The sequence below is a fragment of the Miscanthus floridulus genome, chromosome 7 (assembly GCF_019320115.1).
Source record: "Miscanthus floridulus cultivar M001 chromosome 7, ASM1932011v1, whole genome shotgun sequence".
Lineage (NCBI taxonomy): Eukaryota > Viridiplantae > Streptophyta > Magnoliopsida > Poales > Poaceae > Miscanthus > Miscanthus floridulus.
Window position 1 is genome coordinate 50,595,058 of NC_089586.1, and position 7,403 is coordinate 50,602,460.

Sequence of the window (7,403 nt, forward strand, 5' to 3'; positions counted from 1 at the left end):
CAACATGGATGCACATGCAGATTCATTCTTTTAAATAGGGATACGTTAAGTCTTCTTGACCATATTTTACTATTTCTGTTTTGGTGTCACGTTCAATTGATGTAAATTGATTATTAGTAAATGAGAATGATGAGAATTACTCGAACAATTATCTAATATTTCTTTGGCTTTTTTATTTTTTGTTTGTTTTATTTGGTTGCTCTTTGAAATTTCCCGGCTTTCATAGAAATAATCTAGCTAATTTTTTTTGTTTTGTTTGTTTAATATTTTATATATTTGGATAATTTTTTTGTCCATTTAATCTGGATCCAATGGCCATGAGAATCGGGTGATGGATAGATTAAAAACGGTTGATTTTTTGTTTCGGTGTCAACCGAGTATTTATGTGCTAGCTAGCACTCGGTGTCCCGTGCACCTGGAACACCCGAGAGGTTGGTAGACACACCCAAAATAGCGAAAAACCATAAAGATTGATTGAGAACATAAAAATTACATCAATAGATTCATGGTGAGACCCACTATTATAACATGCAACTTTTTCAAATTAAAATAAATTATTTTTAGAGTTATTGTTAGTCAAAGATACAAATGTTTGACTTAGAAGTAACATAAACATATTCTAAGATGGAGGGGGTACTTATGAGTTATGACCACTCCATGCACTCCTTGTGGTTTTCTTTTTTGACCTTTTAGGACACTTATTAAGGGGGTCGTTTAAGTTTTTTCAAGTGTTTCTTTAAACATCTAGGGCTATTGTTTATCTCAGAAGACCCGCGAGAAAAAAAGAAAAAGGCAAATCTTAAAAGTTCTCACAAAAACTAAAAACATCCAGCCATTAATTCGGAAGTCTCTAATCATCACTCATAATAATAGCTATTAAATATATTACTTTTATAAAAATTACCTAACCTCTGCCATTCTAAAATTAGTCTAGATTGGCTCTCTAAATCTATATCTGAATTAACCATCTCGACCATTATAAAAAGTTAATCTACAGTGAGCCCCTAATCTTCATCTCAATTACCTATGTATGCCCTAGTTAAAAAAGGTAAAAAAAAAGGATTGATGGACTAGTTAAAAAAAGATTAAAAACAATATATCAATGCAACAATTTTCGGACAAACTTGTTAACCTCACGATGTTTATCCTACTAAACAAGCAATGATTATTTTGCACAAATATTGGGTGTAGATTTACTCGGACCTCCCACCGGCGGAGCTACATGCAAGCCAAAGAGGGCCATGACCCCTCTTTGATGATTGAAAACTTCCTTAATTAGCTATTAAACTGGTGATTAAAATTAATAAATATGCATATTAAGTAAGAAAATAGTGTTGATGCCCCCCTCTTATTTTCACATCAAGCTCCGCCACTGGGACCTCCTATGTCCAAAGATAGTCCTACCAACTTGTCATGTGATGTCACCCCTTATATTAGGTTTCTTGGGTCTACCATGAATTTGAACCACTAAAACTTTGGTCTAACTCTATTGCAGGCTCAAATGGTCGAATTGTCTAATTAATCAATTAACCCATTGAATTTTTTGTTTATTATCATGGAAGGACGGCAAAAGGATAATTATGACAAGCGCAAGAGCAAAGTTCTGTCCACTGCCGTGGTTGCTCCTATACTTGCATTGTTTACCTGCAGCATTGTTTCATTCAAATTCATCAAAAAGCGCAAAAAAGGTCAGCAGTCTACCAAAAAGTACCATTGATAATACTTCTGTCTCTAGACATCGAGATTCTATTTTGTTACAATGCTATAGCATCATCAACTTTAACTGAAAGCATCACAGCCAACACTGATTCTAGGTAGAAGTTCACAAGATAAGGAAGAAGATGAAGCACTAGTTTGGGCGGCAGGAAGAAATCCCGAATTCACAGTTTATGACTTTTTGCAAGTATTGGAGGCTACAAATAACTTCTCAGAAGAAAATAAACTTGGGCAAGGAGGATTTGGTCCGGTATATAAGGTAAGATAGAAGAAAAAAAAACATATGCATTGAGAACCCAAAGTGATAGAAAAAAAACCCAAGTAGAGGACTAGTCTTAGGCCAAGTTTGTGATGAAAGGGAGGTTTTCCCTTATACTTTCTCTTATTAAACTACCAAATTTCTGGTTCCATATAGGACTTTAAACGTTATGCAAATAAATGTACTTGTACTTATTGCCTTCATTGGAAGATTAATCAATGGTCAAAAGACAGCTAAACTCAAAGATGTATCATTGACAAAACTCTTTTAAACTTCTCTATAGGGCCGATTTGACGATGGATTGGAAATAGCCGTTAAGAGACTAGCTTCACATTCAAGGCAAGGGTTCAGAGAGTTCAAAAATGAAATTGAGCTCATAGCCAAGCTCCAGCACACAAATCTGGTTAGACATGTTGCTCTCAGGGTGATGAGAGGTTACTAATCTACGAGTATATGCCAAATAAGAGCTTGGACTTCTACATTTTTGGTAGTACTTCTCAAACATACCATAATACAAGTTGTGTCTAGCGCTAACAGCTAAAGGCTTTTATCTGATATATGTATGCTTATTGATTTGCAGATGAAATACAAAGAGTTTTACTAGATTGGAATAAATGTTTGGCCTTAATAGAAGGGATAGCGCAAGGAATTCTGTACCTGCATAAGCACTCTCGGTTACGTGTCATTCATAGAGACCTTAAAGCAAGCAACATACTCCTAGACCATGAAATGAACCCAAAAATTTCAGATTTCGGGCTCGCAAAAATATTTGGCTTAAATGATGTTGAAGGAAACACAAAAAGGATAGTTGGGACATAGTAAGTATTCTTACATATCAGTCCATCCTAGCCTAAAAACCTAATATGCATAAAGATTAACATCAGAGGGGTTTTTTATATACTTTGTTTCAGAATATGCTTTTGAGGGCCTCTTCTCAATTAAATCCGATGTATTTAGCTTTGGCGTACTGACTCTTGAAATTGTCAGTGGAAAAAAAACTTCAAGTGTCCATCAACATGGAGAGTTCATCAACCTTCTTGGACATGTGAGTTTTTTTTTAATATTTGAATACCATATGTAAAGTATTGAAGCTATCCTTGGTTTTTAACCACCATCTGCACCATTATTACTCCTCCATGTTGTCCAGTATTCCCTTGTTTTACGAGACCACAAAAGCTTTAGTAATATTCTTTTTTCTTATATGTTAATTAACTTTTATTGTTAATTGTGTGCATCCCTGTTTGATGTGGATGATAGAAAATTGCATCCTTTATCTGAAAATAGCCTTTATGATTTTAATCATTCTCTTCCAGGCATGGCAGTTGTGGAAAGATGGATTATGGCTTCGGTTGGTAGACACTTCATTAGTGCTGAGTGCCATACATCACACGTGATGAGATGTATTAATATCGCGTTGTTATGTGTGCAAGAGAATGCGGTCGATAGACCCACCATGGCAGAAGTGGTAGCGATGCTATCTAGTGATACTGTGGCCTTGTTTGAACGTAAGCACCCAGCATATTTCCATGTAAGAGTGGGAATTGAAGAATTGTCCTCTGTAGTTGAGTCATCCGGTGTTAATGATGTTACAATATATGCCCTACATGGAAGGTAGTTTTATGATTTCATTAAAGATCATATTGAGATAACTTTTAGTATTTTGCTCTGTTGGGCTTTATTTTTCTCTGAACTCTGAAATTGTAAATTAGCAATGGTGAGACACTATTGTAGATTGTTTTTTTTAATGCTAGACTGCTGGGATTCAAAGACAAAATCTATCAAACACTGCTTGCTTCAAGAGTTCAGGTCAAGAGCGTTTTATCATTCGGCTCCGCAGAGCATAACACCTGTGAAACTTCCATATTTCCATACTTCCATTTGGATAAGCGCATTTGGAAAATTTGCTGGCAAGATTTTTACACGCACATCTCCAGGTGTTAATAGAAAATAATCACAAGAAACATTGTAATCTAATTAGAGAATACCAGCTTCAGATGACTGGATCCATCCCAACGCTTTTAGATCCCATTGTTGGAACAGATATATCTGCACCAACTCGTCCGCCTTCAGGCAAGACACCAGGTGGTAGAGCTATGCCACCATAGGACTCCAGTTTTCTTCCAGTTTTCTGCGTTCATACCCTGCTCGCCCGCCTGCGCCGCTCCATAGGGACCGCTCGCTTTCTGAGCCTCATAAAATACTCGTAACATAGAGGACTTGTTGTAACATTGTGTAGCCATGGCAACATATGCAATATTTAGATAAATATACTTGCAACATAAATTTAAAATAACTGAAATATTTAAAACATACACTTGCAACATGCTTTTGAAAAACAGCTCAAACATTTAGAATATACACTTACAATATACGTGTATAGCCATTGCAACATGTGCAACATCATGATCTACTTTTACAACATCATGATAAAACATCTAAAACACTTGAAACATAAGCGTGTAACATGTGCTTTCAATACAATGTCATCTTGTTATTGGACGTGGAGGCTGGTCGTTGTGGAGCTCGATGTCGGCGGCAGCGGATGGAGCTCGCCGATGGCCCCAACGGAGCGACAATCACTGCACGACCCTGGACGAGCACCTGGTCAGTGGCCGGGGTGAGCACGGGCGCAAGGCCACAGCAGCCCACGTGGCGTGCACCCCTGGCGAGTACCCGCGAGCACCCCATGCTGGCCGAGCACCCCTGAGTAGAGAGTTTTTTTAATCAGAAAAGGGTGCGGACGGGAGCGAGTGGACGATGCAGTAGCTGAGTGGGAAGCCGTGTGGGTCTGTCCGGCCTTGCGTTCATATTTTGGTCTGTGTGTGCCTCGTCATCATACATAACGAGATCCTCTGCAGTCACGGCAGCGACTGCTCTCTACGGTCAGGTCGGCATCCGACTGTTCACTGAGATCCAACGGCAACCGGCTCCCACCAGGCTTCCTTTGCGTTTGAGTCGTCGAAGCACTGGGCCTTGGCCCAACAAGCATAGCGTTGTTGCTGGCATTTTTGGCGCGAGGTGCACATGCTCTTCGGTTTCTGGCGTGAGGGTAAGCCTTTAGCGGTGGCCACTGCAAAGAGAGATTCAGGAAGGATAATTTGGCCGTCTTCCGACACCACCTACCTATCACCGGCCTTCGGCGGTGGTGCCGAGATGGTGACGAGAGCGGTGGCGGCGATAAACAATCCAGCCTCCAACCGAGGTGAAGCGTGCGGCGAGCGTGGTGGCCAGCGCGGGGCCAGCATTACGCCGTTGCTGTCCTCGTCATCATGCAGCTCATTGTCACAAACCCGTGGTTCTGTCTATGCTGGAATTGGAGTAGAATTGGAGTCACAGGCTAGTTTCAGGAAGAACGGAGCATATAGGATTGAAGTTTTAGTTATTCATCTTGCACAGCTCATATGAATGCTTCACATTTTGTCTAGTTTTAGGAAGAAACAATTTGAACAAATTCCAAGCACTTGTGCTTCCTGTCTAATTTCCTATGCAAACAGCCATCGGAGGAAGTGCAACTTTCCTACACAAACAAATTTCACCACATATGCAGCTTTCCTGCACAGCCACCTGGAGCTTAATCATCAGAGACTGTACCTGGAGGTGTGCGTATCTCCACCGAGCAGGGACCCAAGTCACCCAACATGGCACAGACGGCAGGCGCACCGCTGGCATCCACAAGACCAGCAGGCTACGCGAGGAACGCCCCTGCGATGCTACGACTACTACAACGTCTAAGCGCCAAGGCAACATGAAGGGGAGGAAGCCAGATTCACGGGCTCGCATGAGGGATTTAGCTTGGGGACGCGTGACAGCAACCGTGGTGAACGAATGAGTGGCCGAGGAAGCGTTGCTCGTGGGCTTTAGTAACCTGGCTAATATGGTCGTTCGCATGGCAGCTTAAGAGCATCTCCGAGAGTTCTCTAAACATCCTCCTAATCCTTGTTTTTTAAAAAGATAGAAAAAAATCATCTCCAACGCCTCTTAATATTTACTCCTAATCTTTTAGGAGTTGAGAAATTCCTCTCCCTTCCGCGTAATTTTACGCGGACGAAGCCACGCGCGGAGGGCAGCGGCGTCACGGGGGCGATGTCCGCCGGCCGCAACCTCCACTTGCTCGTCCTCCTCCACCGTGGACTTGAAGGCCTGCTGCGCCAAGCCCGCGGACATCTTCATGCGCCTGTAGAGCTTGGACATCGGGGACTCCTTCCGCCGGAACCGCAAGACGGCGGGGGTGCCCACGCTTCTTCCTCCGGCGCCCGTCGTCAAGAGGAAGCAGGACGCGATGATGATCAAGCAGGAGCCGCAGGTGCTGCTGCTCGGCCCCGAGGATGACTTCTCGGCGGCGTCCAACGAGACGGAGGTGGCGGAGGCGCTAGAGGAGTACCAGATGTTCCTCGACTTCGCCGGCGAAGAGCTGGGACTGTTCCATGGCCGGCACGGCGGCTTCTCGCTGTTCCCGCCGCTCGACGTGCTCGCCGAGGCGTCCCTGGACACGGCGTTCAAGTGAAGACGTAGCGAGCACCACGTACGTACACGGTACACATACGTACGGCAAGCAGCAGTGGCCATGCCTCTACGGCTAGCTATACGCCTCTACATGCGCCCATGTATGTATATGTGCATGTCTCGCGTACCGCGGGCTGGGGCGCGCGCATACGTACGTGTACGTGGTACTCCAACGTCTGACTATTCGTACTCTGTTTGGTGCTATGTGTGCAACTAGCGAAGAAGTACTGGTGCGATGACGACGACGACGCGTGGCGACGAAGAGGTTCACGTGGAAAAAAAGAAAACTGTAAAAAAAAAAGTTAAATGAGACCAGCATTTGGTTTTTTAAAGTCATTAGGAACGATGAACTTTTTTTTTCTCTTAAAACTTTTTTAGAAATTGATAAACATAGATATTTTAGGAGGAATGTTGGACTCTCAGGGCGTGTTTACGCACCTGGCCCAGCATGGCCTAGCCAGCCCAAACGGACCAGGCCGGGGCAGGTCTGTCCCAACTGCTGCAATGCAGCTTGTTTGCGCACCTGGACCGATTCAGCCCGGCCCAGACGAGCTGGTGTTTGTGACCCAATACTCAGCCGGGCTCAAACGCCAACCGTTACCAACTGCCAAGCACAGATTGTGTTTGCCAGTTGCTGTGCTCGGCCTGGCCCAAAGAGAAGGAAGAACAGCATGATCAATAGAGAAGCAAACACTTTGAATGAAAATATACAAAAGACATAGGCCTCAGACTAATTCCATTTAATCAACACATATATTGCCGGCTACATTGTATAATCAAAGAAGCAAATTAAGAACAGTAGCAGAATTAAGTAGTTTGGCAAGCCGAGAAGGGCAACAAGTTAACAGAAAAGAGAGTGCCGCTGGGTATCCGTTGGCACATGGGGACGGGCGAGGGGATTTTTTTAACCTCAGCCTAAAATTCG

General features: G+C 43.0%; 1 pseudogene; it reads left to right on the forward strand.

The window, feature by feature from the left end:
• The first annotated feature begins 1,555 nt into the window (after positions 1-1,555).
• Positions 1,556-6,479, forward strand: LOC136465502 (G-type lectin S-receptor-like serine/threonine-protein kinase RKS1; annotated as a pseudogene).
• The last annotated feature ends 924 nt before the right edge of the window (positions 6,480-7,403 follow it).